The sequence below is a fragment of the Cheilinus undulatus genome, linkage group 22 (assembly GCF_018320785.1).
Source record: "Cheilinus undulatus linkage group 22, ASM1832078v1, whole genome shotgun sequence".
Classification (NCBI taxonomy): Eukaryota; Metazoa; Chordata; class Actinopteri; order Labriformes; family Labridae; genus Cheilinus; species Cheilinus undulatus.
The window spans coordinates 28,703,661-28,718,474 of record NC_054886.1 but is presented as its reverse complement, the minus strand read 5'-3'; the positions used below and the strand labels follow the sequence as shown (position 1 = coordinate 28,718,474).

Genomic DNA, 14,814 nt, shown 5'->3' with positions numbered 1-14,814 from the left:
ATTTGGCAAAATACCTTTCCTGGTATCTTTTTTAAGTTTGTCTCCATAAGGTTTTCACTCGTTTTTCTTTTGTTTTTCCAGTTTTGCGGTTTAATAATGTATGACTATACTCACTGCCTATGCGTTTACCTCTGTTGTTTACCTCTGCTTACCCACAAAAATTGGAAAATTGCTTTAAGGTCAAAATATGACTTAAATGTATAATTGTGACACTAAACGGTCAAAATATAACTTGAAATTTGGAAACTAAAATCTCAAAATGTGACTTTATATTGTAAAACCAGGAAACTAAAAGGTCAAAATATAACTTAAAATTTAAATTTGTGAAACTAAAAGGTCAAAATATAACTTAAAATTTAAAGTTGTGTAACTAAAAGGTCAAAATATGAACTATAAAGTCAAAATAATAAGTTCAAGTTGTAATCGTGAGATTCAGAATTAAGAATATGACGTAACAAGGATATTTTAAATAATCAAAGATAAATTTACATTTTTTTCTTTTTAAATATGGTATGATTTTGTGGGCCGGATATAACAGTACCACGGGCCGGATTTGGTCCCAGGACCCTGAGTTTGACACCCCTGGGTTCAAAGGTAAATAGCAGCGGATTATGACTGGATATTTGGTGTTTTAGAGTCCTTTCAAAGTAGGGGTGCACCGATTGCAATTTTCTGGCCAATCACTGATCTTTAAAAAGCCTGACCTGCCGATTCCGATTTTGGCCGATACCGATTTTTTTTATAACTGACATCATACACCTTCAATGTTCCAATCTTATTTTATTGAATAACACTGAACAATGCCCATGAAACAGTACAAGCTTGTTGTTTTAACTGCACATGAGGTAGTTCTCTCAACTATAAATGAAAAGTTAAAGCATTGCTGTCCACACTACTAAATTGTATCAGTTCCTTTAGTCTTTCATTTTTCACATTTTAATAGGTAGAGGCATATGAAACCGATCTTATCCACCAATCTTATTTACACGGATCGGCCGATGGCCGATCTCCTAAAATTAAAGAAATCGGCGCCGATACCAATTTTGGCTGATCAATCGGTGCACCCCTATTTCAAAGCCTGACATGAGTGTGTCTACTGACACCATGATTACGGCTTATAAAGACGATTAGGAGCTTGGATAAAGTAAGAAAGTAGCATGTTGCTGCAGCAGATGGCCAAAATCTTCAATAAAACAATAAAAAGGTGTTATTGTTTAATGTAGCAAACATTTTCATGATCCTTTACGATTCCAAAAACCAATAAAGTTGACCTGCATTCAACCACTTCATGGGAAAATGGAAGGAAAAAGTAGAAGCTTGACCTGGTTTACTTAATTTGCAGTCAAAGCTGGATGTGGTGGACACATGATCTCTAGTAGAAGTACATTAAAAGCTAACAATTATTTCTTTTTTTTACAATTAGGCTACTTATAGTTTCGAATTCAGACTGTCAAAATGTAAAATAAATGCTTACAGTAATGAAATTACTGATTAAAAAAGTATTTTTAATGGAATAATTTATTGAACACTAAATTTGACCCTCTGCCATTCTTCCTTGCAGACTTTCTGCATGACTTTGCAATGTGTCATTGTATAATTCAGGAAGTTCTTGTGTAATGAACAAACGGTAACTCAAACTGATATCATGTATCATGTTATATCTTTTATTGCCTAGTTTATGTAACTCTCGGACAGAGTACACGGTCACGTGTAAAACTTGCTTTTGTTTGTCACACTGTATGTAAGCTCATGTCACCCTGCAATAAATCGAAGAGAATCATTTAAACATGGCCTCATTTGTCGGTCATCTCTCAAAAATTGGGGAAAAAAGGGGCAAAAACTGAGTGAAAAGTGACCCAAAAAAGTTATAGGTGGCAAAAATGGTAAAAAGCAGCAAAAAAATGCCAATAAAGTGACTGAAATGGGCAAAAAGCAATTTTTATTTATTTTATTTAATTCAATAGCAAAAGGCAGCTTAAATGGGAAAAAAAAATGAAAAAATGGGAAAAATGCAAATCACAAAAAGCAAGGATAAAACAGGCAAAAACTGGTGAAAAAAGACCAAATGGGATAAAAGTGGAAAAAATGGATGGAAGTGGCAAAAAGGACCAGCAAAAATACAAAAACAATTAAAGTTTTTAAGTGTGGGAAACAAACTGATTAATGTTATTTGCAATGGAGAATTTCTGAGGTCAAAGTTTCCCTTAGTCAAGATTTTCTGGGGAATAATATTTTGAATTAAGACATTAAAGAGCCACAAATCATCACAAAAAGAACCACGTTGAGTATCACTAATGTAAAACCCTTCTCAAGGATGATCGGAATAAATGGACAGCACCTGAATTAAATATATGAGTGTCACAGCAAAGGGTCTGAAAACTTGACCATGTGATATTTCAGGTTTTCTTATTTTAATAAATTTGAAAACATGTCTACAGTTCTGTGTTTTTCTGTCAAAATGGGCTGCTGTGTGTACATTGTGTGTACATAAAAGTGGCTCAAAGAAGTGGCAAAAATGTGCCAAAAACAGAAAACAAGTGGTATTTAATAACAAAAGCTAGCATAAATGGGTAAAAAGTGGTGAAAAGGGACAAAAATGAGATAAAAGTGGCTCAAAGAACTGGCAAAATGGGCCAAAAATAGGAAACAAGTGGAATTTAATGGCAAAGATTGCTTAAATGGGCAAAAGTGTTGAAAAACAGGTGAAAAGGGGCAAAAATGGGATAAAAGTGTCAAAAAGAAGTGGCAGAAATGGGACAAAAATAGGAAAAAAGGGGTACTCAATGGCAAAAGGCAGCTTAAATGGGTAAAAAGTGGCAATAAATGGTGAAAAAGGGCAAAAATTGGATAAATGCGGTAAAAATGGGATAAATGGGACAATTAATTTTGACAACTAACGCCTTCTGTTAAGTCTGGGAACCAAACTAATTAATGTGATAAATTCCTGAGGTCAAAGTTTCCCTTTTCCCAGGTTTTCTGGGGGAGTAATTTTTCAAATTAAGACATAAAAGAGCCAAAAATCATCACAAAAGAGCCTCATGGGGCACCAGAGCCACACGATGAGGATCACAGATCTTGTCTATCTAATCTACCAAACCCAATTTTTTATGCTACGTTCTAGTTGGCACATCTTAGTTGCACATCACTTTTTAATGGCTTTTGATAGTGAACAGCCGTTTTACATAAATGACAACAGCAACAAACAGGTGTGGCTGAACCCCTGATAACAGTGGCAGCAGTTATAAACTGAAGAAGAGGGGCTGACATTTTCAGCTCCACTCTTGTCAGGATACAGGATACCCAGGTAAGACTCAACATGTTTTTCTCCTTATCATTATAACAGCTAAAAGGAACTTTAGAGATTTTGAGCTGAAAAAAAAAAAACCCTACCTGGAGTGGGTCCTTAGAATCATGACTTTTACTGGAAATTCAATACCTGTCAAATTTGCTTTAACACTCTGAATTCTGCCAGTTAAATGAATCAACAACATCTGTAATAGAGCTGTGTATCACCACTGACTGAGTCATTGACTCCTCTAGGGATACTAAGGTTCCAAAACACGGGTGTCAAACTCAAGGCCCGGGGGCCAAATGCGGCCCGCGGTGCAGTTTTACCTGGCCCGCAAGATCATATCTTAATTAGAACTGGCCTGCTGCTATGAGGTCTGCAGATTTTCTCCAGTATAAAAATGTAAATTTAACCATGAAGATTAAAAAAAAAAATCCTTGTTAAGTCAAAAAAATCTGAAAAAGTAGAGAGTAGAAATAATTAGATAAAAAGTCAGGAATATGGAAAGAAATTAATTTGTGTTTTCATTTCTAATTTTCACTCTGTATCCCAAGATTATGACTGAAACTTAGGATTTTGACTTTTTATTTCATATTTTGACTTTTTAAATTCATCATTTTGACCTTTTCTCTGATGTTGTGACCTTTTAGATTCATATTTTTTTATTTTAATTAATATTGTGACCTTTTAAACTCCTAACTTTGACTTTTAATCCCATGTTTTCACTTTTTTAAACTCCTGATCTAGAATTTTATCATATTTTGACCTTTTAGAGATGATTTTGAATTTTATCTTCTATTTTGACTTTATTTAATGATTTATTTGAATACAGCTCCAGACATAAAACTACCAGTGTGTGAAGTCTTAACCAGTCAGATCAGGCAGTTTTACTCTCCCCAGATTTGTGTGTAGCTGCCAGTCAGTCTGGTTGAGTCAAAGACTAAAACTAAGGATATTTTGTCTCTATTTTTATTTTATTTTAGTATGGTAAGCGCACTATACAGTTTTAGTTAGTTTTCTTTTTTTTTCTTTTTTTGGTAAAGCTTTGTTTTTAGTTTTAGTTTTAGCTAACTAAAATGATTTTTGAATTTTAGTTTTAGTTATTTCTTTTTTTTTAGTTAACTTTAACAACTGTGGCTTGAAGGCAATAAGCCAAAGAAAAGAAATATGATCATTTGAATATGCTATAAAAATTAATTCTCCACCTAGGTTACAGTGTTCCATACTGTACAGGACAGGCACTGGCAATTCCTCCATAAATTCAGAATTTATGTCTTTCTTTAAGTAAAAAACAAAAAACAAAAAATCTCATCTCTAAGCTAAGCTGGTCATTCATACTCAAAAGATGCAGTCCATGTCATTGAATTCTCCTTGTAATAGTGCACATTAAATATTGTACAGAGCAAGACAGTAAAAAGATGGAAAAACACCCAAGTATAATTGCATATTTCTGCATTTAGCTTGATTTTGGCTCACTTATACATCTTTGTATATTTAATTTGCACTGTTTGGGGAGCTCTGACTGCTCAATTTGGCCATGATTATTTTCCACTTTTCATCAGTCGCACAATTTGAACCCACTTTTGCCACTTTCCACCAATTTTGAACCTGTTTTCATCACTTCCTCCGACCAATTTTTGGCCAAGTTAAACGCATCTTTGCCACTTTTTTGTCAATTTCAAAACATTTCCACCACTTTTTCTGCCTGTTTTAGACACTTTTAAACCAATTCTTGCCAATTTTTGCCTAATATTGCCTCTGTTAACCCATTATTGCCTTTCATGACACTCAAGGTCACCGTACAAAAAGTACAAAAAAAGTGCATTAAAACAGGCATAAAAACAGGAATAAAAACAAACAGTAATACAATTGACAGTGCAAAAGATCAGAGGGAGTAGGAGAGTTTGAAAAGATGGGTTTTGAGTCTGGTTTTAAAGAGGGGTAGGGAGTCAGTGTTGCAGAGGACAGGGGGGAGTGAGTTCCATAACTGGGGAGCTGAGCGGCTGTATGCTTGGCCCCCCATGGTGACGAGGCGAGCAGAGGGGACAGAGAGATGGACAGAGGAAGAGGATCGGAGGGTACGGGTAGGTATAGAAATGTTAATGAGGTCAGAGAGGTATGGAGGGGTGAGGTTGTGGATGGCTTTGTATGTGTGGAGCAGGATTTTGTATTAAATGCTGTATGTGATGGGGAGCCAGTGGAGCTGCTGCAGGATGGGTGTGATGTGATGAGTGGATGGTGTCCTAGAAATGATACGAGCTGCTGAGTTCTGAACCAGTTGAAGTTTATGGAGGATTTTCTGGGGGAGACCAAACAGAGGGAGTTGCAATAATCGAGTCGGGAGGTGACTAAACTATGGACCAGGATGGCTGTGGTGTGAGGGGTGAGGGAGGGGCGGAGACGGTTGATATTTGGGAGGTGGAAGTAGGCTGACCGGGTTATATTGTTGATGTGTGATGTGAAGGAGAGTGTGCTGTCCAGGATGACACCCAGACTCTTTACCTGAGGGGAGGGGGAGATGGAGGAGTGGTCAAATGGAATAGTGAAACTGTTCGATTTGTTGAGAGTGGATCTGGTGCCAATTAATAACATTTCTGTTTTATCGCTGTTTAATTTGAGGAAATTGAGTGTGAACCAGGACTTTATTTCAAGGAGACAGTTGGTGAGGGAGGAAGGTGGGAGGGTGGAGTCAGGTTTAGTGGATATGTAGAGCTGGGTGTCATCCGCGTAGCAGTGGAACTGAATGTTGTATTTTCAGAGGATGTGGCCAAGTGGGAGGATGTAGATGATGAAGAGCAGGGGCCCCAATTATTAACCCATTTTAGCCATTTTAACCTATTTTAATTGTTTTTAAAGAAAAGAGATTTATATTTTTGAAGGCAATTCACTATGGCACAAATGAACAAAAAAGGTATTTATTGCTTTGGTAAGAGTGGTTATCATCAGGTTATATATGAGACATGGATGTCAAAGCTTAACTTTACAATGAACCATGATTTTGCTGATCCCCCAGTCTGGCTGGGTCCCAGAAAGCTCTCCCCTTTAGCCCCTTGTCTCCACATGGCAATTCTTGAATGTTCATGGTGGTGTTCAACCACCTTCAGGTACAGTGGGGGTCCCCGGTCTCTTTATTTTGGGGGTTGCGGGCTGAAAAGGTTGAGAACCCCTGGTTTAGTGGAGAAAAAAAAAACTATAGATATGTAGTTTTTTTATATATAAATTTTTAGCTTGATTTATGTAATTTTATGTGCAATTTTACGTTTTCTTTCTTACCCTTGCAATGACAACTTCATAAAATTTCAATGTATTTTTCATTAGAAGCAATTTCTAAGAATCTGTGTGTGTGAATCTGTTTTTTTTTTTGTTGTTGTTGTTTTTTTTTTTTAAGATTTATTTTTGGGCATTTTTGTGCCTTTATTAGATAGAGGAGGACAGTGGATAGAGTCGTTGACAGGGTCAAGAGTGGGGGAGAGACATGCGGTAAAGGGAAGCCCTTTACCGCATGATTCGAACCCGGGCCGCCCGCGTACATGGGAAGCGCCTTTAACCACTAGGCCACCTGCTCCCCGAAACTGTGTTTTTTAAAGTCCTATGTCCAATACAGAAAGCCACAGTAAAAACAGTTTTCATTTCATAAAGCTGTGGTGTTCAATGGTTTAGCTACACCACACAGTGTTTCATTTTTTAAATAAATTTATTAAATAAGAGAGGCTTGCATCAACACTGAGAATTATCATTTTTAGCACTCCCAGTGTAATTTAAATGTACTTTTAACACAATTATTTATAACTTAGTTAATTGGAAGTATTATTAGTAGTAGTATTATTATTGCACATTATAATGAGGCATCCGATAGTGAGCATCAGGAAATGTATTCTGCTAAAAAGCATCCACAGCCTTAACTTTAGGCCCCTCAGGTTTCACAGGTGGTAACTCACTGACACGGTGGATAACTTCACTCATGGTGCAAAACTTTCTCACTTTAACCCTCAAGCATCACTTTAATTTACTACCCTTTAAAGCCATTAAGAGCAACAATGTCCACTTCCAAAAAACTGCTATAAAAACTTAACAGATTAATATATTTTTCTGCTTTTCTTGCATAAATCTCTTAAGCAACTTCAGCTGGGCTCAAAACTACCAAACATTCAACCATTTTGTGGATTTTAACCCTTTAAATACCAGTTTGATTACTTAAAGATCAAAAAATGTGGTTTGAATGGGAGTCAATGGTACTTTTTGTCTGCAAGTGACTCGAAAGAATAGTACATTTTAAATCAGATGCTACACTAAAACTAATAATGCACTAATAATGCAAGTCAATAATTTGGTTGATGTTTGACATACCCAGGACTGATTTTAAAAAACACCCCCCATCCCCAACATTAGTTAAGTGGAAAATAATGACTGTTTTGTGTGTTTTTTTGGAAAAAATATGACCATCCTGTCATCAAACTTGCATTTAAAGGGTTAAAATCCTGAAAATTATTCAATAATTTTTTGTTTTAATTAGAACTGAAGTTGATCAAAAGATCTGACCAAAAAAAGCAGAAAAATATTAATTTATACTTCTTTTGTTGCCGTTGTTGGAAGTGGATGTTTTTGTCCTTACTGACTCGAAAGGATAGTAAATTTGAAATCTGATGCTACACAAAAACTAATAATGCATCAAAGTCAATATTTTGGCTAATCAATGACATATACAAGCTGGATTTATAGATAATGTCCCAGCCATCCAACATTTAGTTTGAGGAAGATCACATTTTTTTTTGGCTTTTTTTCATAAAAAAACATTGACTTTAAGTAATTTAACTGGCATTTAAAGGGTTAAAATCCTCAAAATGATTGAATGTTTGGTAGTTTTGAGCACAGATGAAGTTGTTTAAGAGATTTAAGCAAAAAACAGCAGAAACAACTAGAAAAACACTCAGAGAGCGCAGACCTCCGCCATTAGCCCTATCTCCCAATAGCGAAGAATCCCTTAAAAACATTCCTATATCCAGACAGTGATCCGGATCACTCCCGAAATCTAATCAGTTCTTCCTTATGCCATTCCTGACATTTCCTGAAAATTTCATCAAAATTCATCCATAACTTTTTGAGTTATGTTGCAAACAAACTAACAAACAAACCCGCCGGTCACATAACCTCCTTGGCGGAGGTAAAATTCAATCTGTTAAGTTTTTAAAGCAGTTTGTTGGAAGTGGACATTTCTGTCCTTAATGGCTTTAAAGTGTAGTAAATTTGTTTCACAGTGTTCCCCTGACCAATTAGAGAAATTAAAATTTGTATTCATCAATTTGCCTCAAAAGAAACTTTGTTGCAAAAAAATAGACCATATGGATTAACTCAGTTAAAATGGTGAGCAGACAAAAAGACTTGCCCAAATGGACAACATGTCCCTAGTGATACCTAAGGGGTTAGAAAACAACAACAATCCATCAGAACCATACACAAGGAAATCCCTGCAGGGATCATTACACAACAGGCAAAATCTAAACACACGCCCAAGGGCATGATGGGGAAACTCCACCCACATATCCCCCAGATTTCCCCCCAGACCCTGGTTATGGAGTGCAAACAACACATAAATTAGCTGCCAAAAGTAACACTCGTGTGTTTGCTGTTTTTGTTGCAGGAAAGCAAAGAAAGAAAAACAAGATGAACGGGTCCATGGCTCATGATGGTGCATGGATGATGGAGACCAGCCGCCTCCCTGGCATCATGCACTACTGGGACACAAATGCTCGAACTGGAGAGAGAGAGAGAGTTTACTGGGAACTGGATGCAGCTTTTGGTCTCGTCCTGGCAAGCATGTGTACTGGGTTCCTCAATCTCACTTTCATTGACATATTCATGAACTACAATAAACTCCACCCTGGACCCACTGTGTTCAAGGTGTCTCTGGCCTTCACCCACGTCTTCCAGCTTAAGTCCTCAGTTATGCTAGCGATGATGCTGCGGCAGGTCACCTGCCATACGAACCTGTGTGGAGCTCTGGTGGAAGCGTGGTCCGTTTGCAGTTACTCTGGAGTCATTCTCCACCTGTTGGTGGTGTTTGAGTTCATGCTGATCCAGATGACATCTAATCTGAGCTCCAACTTCCAGCACCCGTGTTGGAACCTTCCTGTCGTCCTTGCATTATATCTTATTGGCTTAGCTTCCTATAACTCTCCAGAAGCTTATGTGTTTATGGGCTCGGTGGCGCTGGCTCTGACTTATCTTGTTGTGATTTTCGCCTGCATCTCCTGGCAAAGCATGGACAAACGCTTGATGCTAGCTGTTCTGTCAGCCGTGCTCACCTTTGGACTCACGTACTTACCCAGTTTTGTGGCTGTGTGCATGCAACTCAACCATGTGTATGACACTAGATTTATAATTCTTATGAGTCTGACAAACATGCGTCTCATAACAGATGGATTTCTGTGTTGGGTGATCTGCTGGGGACCTCGTGAAGACGCCCAGGGGACCTGGGCCTGGACCTGGACCTCAGAAGATGGCCAGGTGAACCTTGAGCCTCCCTCCTGTGTCAGTTTCCAGACTAACATGAGTGAATCCAACTTCTAAACAAATGCCAGCTGAACAAAATAAAGCTTTTATCCAATAATCCTGGTCCATGCCCTATGCTCTCATACAGTTGCATACTGTAATCTGAAATAATACTTTCTATGAAGTCTTGTTTTGCATTTTATGATGCATTCAAAGAACACTTTACCTCCTTACATTACAAACTGCCACTCTATCATGAGTGTATTTGCTTTATTTTGTTTTTTCACTTTTCATGAGGTGATGTCAAATCACGATCTCACCAAGGTTGCAAATATTGCAAGATGTCTATAACCACAACTGTAAAAGTCACTTTATACACTGGAAAAGAGAGACTTGTTGGATGAATTTCACTAAATCACTGTCCACTCTTAAGGGCTGCCACATCCCTCAGTCCCCCTCACTCTGTTTACTTGGCAATACATCAACTATTAATCCAACAAATCAAACCATAAACTACTACCACCAACAGCCCTGACTATCCACCAGAAAACCATCCTCACCAACTGGACATTCAAGAAAAATATTAACACCACTCAGTGGAAAAACTGACTTAATGAACACATCTCTATAGAAAACTAACCCACCACCACTCAGCACTCAGCTGTAGAACCCCCATCTGTTTGGTCCTCTCTGTTGAACTTTCTACAAACCTGAATTTACCCTTTATTATTATCATTACTACTACTACTACTACTACTATTATTATTATTATTATTGTTATCATTAATTACTACTATTATTACAACTATTATCATTAACATTTTCATTATTATTACAAAACTGCCCCTTTTTAACACAAATCGATGGAACTTTTCACCCTGTTCTTACAACTTCTCATTGCAACTTTTTTGCCCATTTTTGCCACTTCTCTTGCAACTTCTTTGCCCATTTACGCATTTTCCTTTGCAACTTTTCACTCTGTTGTTGCCACTTTTATTACCTGTTTTTCTTCTATTTTTGCCACTTGTCTTTACAACTTACTATGCTGCAAATCATATCAATGATAATAATCATTTGTTGAATTGTTGTTGAACCATTTTAAACAATTATTGCTATATAACTTTTGTGTAAAAAATACTTGTCAATATTGCTATCTATATTACTTTTATCATTAATAACATTTATACAAAATAAACTGTTACTAACAGCCACACCACTGTGATTACTCAGTACCCCCTTCTTATTTATTTACTTTACATATTTCCTCCTTTTTTAAACTTTCTAATAATCATTTTTACTTTTGTTTATTCATTTATATATTAAGTTATTTTTTCCTTCTTTTCTTGACCAATGGTCGGTCCTACTGACATGCTCTGTCCTTCCTGTTATCCTTTCCCTCTTCTGACCATTTTCATAATAGAAAGAAAAGAAAAAGGGGATGGGACAGAAATGACAAATGGAAATAATAAAAAAGAACAACTAATAATTGAGCTGAAAAATAAGGATCTGAGAAACATGTAAGCACACTTCCTCCTGCTGGGTCTGGTAGTTGCTTAATTGAAGGACGAACAATGAGGAGTGAACTCACCGGCCGCTTCCTCCACAGGGTCTGGGGGCGACTGAGGTAAGGTAAGCCCACACAGGAACAAAATTCACAATGACACTGGAATATAGGGGAAAAAGACAATAATCAAAAGGGGAAAGGTTTAAAATATACAAGTAAATCATTAACAGAGAAAATACGAGCACCACCCTGAGAACAAGGAGTCTTTTGAAAATTCGAGGCATTGTTATCATTATTATCATCTTTTTTTCCCCTTTCTCTAATTCTTGCTTGTTTTTTTTTTTTTTTGTTTTTATTATTATTATTATTATAATTATTATAATTATTATCTGTTTTTTCCTTTCTCTCATTCTTGTTGAAGTTTATTTTTTGTTACCTGTAAATTTATTTTACATTTTATTTTTTATTATTATTATTATGATGACTGTTATTATTGTTATTACTATCTTTTTTTCCTATCTCTCATTCTTGAAGTTTATTTTTTGTTACCTGTATCTTATTTTACATGTTATTATTATTATTATTATTATTATTATTATCATTTTTATTATTATCATTATTATTATTATTATTATTATTATCTTTTTTCCTTCCTGCCATTCTTGTTGGGTTTATTTTTTTGTTACCTGTATCTTAGTTTACATGTTATTATTATTATTATTATTATTATTAACATTATTATTATTATCTTTATTCCTTTCTCTCATTCTTGTTTGGTTTATTTTTTTCCCTACCGCTATTTTACATGTTATTATTTTTATTTTTATTATTATTATTATTTTCTATCTTGGTACTTTTCTCTTAAAATATTATCTTCATTAATTTTCTCGTGTAACTCAGTATTGCAGTGTCTCTTGTCAACTCTTTTAAATATTGATACCACTAAATCCCACCTTAAACTGAAGCCTTAACTCATCTCCCCATTATCTTTAATCCCACATGTTCAAATGCATCCCTACCCACACATTCCCTCCCTCAAAGTGAAACTAAACATTACAGGTTGTCGTTAGTTCCGCATTGCTTCTGTCTCCTGTTGTTTCCACAGACTTAACTGTAGCACTATTTTCTTTAATGACGTCACATCCCAGCTGTCATCAAATGTTTTGCATTCATAAACAAATAGTTCACATAATTGAATAAGGTTTTCCCAACTTAAACTAGCTGTAGCCTATTAAGAAAATTCCTTTGAGCCAAACGAATTTACTTTTAAGATAAAGGTAAAATAAATTGAGGGTTGGTCCACACACAAACGGATATTTTAAAAACCGGATGTTGTTCTTCATCCTTGTTAGAAATCCCCCCGTCCACACATGCAGCATTTAGACTAATTTACGTCCACATAAAGATGCAGAAACGCACCGCTGTGAAGGACACACCGTGTCAACAGTAGGCCGTCCTTTACCGGACAGGTGGAGCAGTTTACTCACAGACAGAAGTATTGTCCCTCGCCCCTCGCCGTTCCTCCGGAATGCCCGTTCCCCTCTAGAAGTTGTCCCATAAACATGATCGGGGTCTGAAACAAGCTGCCCACGTTGGCGGTGAGTTATAAAATAGCGGTGAGCTCCGTAGTTCTGTCAGGTATCACCGGAAACTGACGGCGGATTTCAACTTCATACCGGAAGTTAGACGGTGCCGTCATACCGTATCTTGTCCATGATCTTGTCATACACGAATGTCTTCTTCATTGTTTTCTTTGTGCTTCACTGCCACTTTAATGGAGGTACGTCCACTTCATAAGGAAATACCTCCAAGGTTTTTTTTTTCCACAACTTTATTCATGAACAGTCTGGCAATTACATTAATGAAAAAGCACATAGTAAACATTTCAGACTAAGCATACATGGAACAGAAAGCAGAAAAAATCAGAGGTGTAATCCTGGATTAAAGTATTTATACAATTGTTACATCCAGTGAGGGGGGATAAAGGGGAGAGCTTTTCAGGGCCAAACTGGGGGCAAATGGAGGTCAGCCAGATTATACTTCATTGTAAAGTTAATCTGTGATAACCATATTTTTTAACTTGAATAATTATTACCAATCAAAACAAAACTTAATTCAGTTTTTTAATGCTGTAGTGTCACCTTAATGTGAACCCTTTCTCTTTTATTGGTAATGTTAACAATGTGGATGGGCACACTGAAGTAAACCATTAGGAAAGTAATGTTAGACTTTATAGCTAAGCCATGATGTGAACAAATCCCAGGATATCAGAGAATAAATCAGAAGGAACAGAAATAATTTAAAGAAAAAATAGATTATTAATGCAAAATAAGAGCACAAATTGACAAAAAATGGTTAAAAGTGGCAAAAATGGGATAAATAAATGGCATAGCGAGGTAATAGCTAGCAAAAAAAAAATGGAACAAAGCACCAAATATGGCTGAGAAAGGACAAAAGGGGCAAAAATTGGTAGGAAAAAAAAAAGAAAAGCAGTTAAAGAGTGGCAACATATGTTATATACAGGGAAAATGGGTACAAGTGGCAAAAGAATAGTTTAATGGGGTCAAAACAGGACAAAGCTGCACAGATGGGTTTAGAAAGGAAACATGGGTAGATGAATGATGAAAAGCAGTTAAAAAGTATCAAAAAAATGGTTTAAAGTGGCAAAAATTGGTCGAACAAGTGGTAAAAATGACAAAAAAAAATGGAATAAAGGAGTAAATATGGGTTGAAAAAGGAAAAAAGGGGCTGAAATTGGTGGGAAAAAATGATGAAGCATGGAAAATAGGTAAAAGTGGTAAAAAAAAAAGACAAAATGGGATAAAGCTGCACAAATGGGTTAAGAAAGGAAAAAATTGGTAGGAAAATGATGAAATGCAGTTAAAAAGTGGCAAAAATTGGTGAAACAGGTGTCAAAAAGAGGTAACAGGAAGCAAAAATGGGATAAAGCTGCAAATATGGGTTGAGAAAGGAAAAATTTGGAGGGAAAAAATGTTGAAATGCAGTTAGAGTTGCAAATTTTATTATAAAACAGCAAAAATGTGCAAATGTGACAAAAAAACAAAAAACAAACAAACAAACAAAAAAATTAGAGAGAGAACAAAGGTGTTTCTGACAGCAGGAGGCTTTAGAGGTCTGAGGATTCCCGTAAAGTCCACCTGTGTTTGTCCTCAAGCTCTTGAGGGAAATGTGATCACAGCGGCTCTGGACTTTGGAGTAAACAGCTGCAGTCTATCAATGATAGACAGTAAAACCTTATCAGATGGATTACATTACTGAGGATACAGAAGTAAACTGGTAATTGTTTCTCTCTAGTTTCCCCTTCCTGGTAAAATGATCTTAAAGTTTGGTGGCAGTTTTCTCCTGACTCTGTGTGTCCAGACACTTTAGGCAATCGATACTCAATGTGTGGCTCTTCTGTGATTATTTGTGGCTCTTTTATGTCTTTATTTAAATATTATTCATCCAGAAAACCTTAATTAAGGAAAACTTTGTTGCCCTTTGTCCCAATTTTTGCCACTTCTCACCCATT

General features: G+C 36.2%; 1 protein-coding gene across 3 annotated transcripts in view; it reads right to left on the bottom strand.

The window, feature by feature from the left end:
* Positions 1-13,972, bottom strand: part of LOC121504076 (protein NLRC3-like) — a 42,820-nt gene extending 28,848 nt beyond the window's left edge. For 2 of the 3 annotated variants that reach the window (XM_041778682.1, XM_041778685.1), the window contains exons 1-2: positions 12,770-13,972; positions 11,367-11,441 (exon numbers count right to left, since the gene is read on the bottom strand). The gene's annotated coding sequence lies outside the window, so the exon portion shown is untranslated. Of the gene's footprint in view, positions 1-11,366; positions 11,599-12,769 lie in introns of those variants that run through there. The other variant, XM_041778683.1, reaches the window with a different exon arrangement.
* Between the last annotated feature and the right edge of the window lie 842 nt (positions 13,973-14,814).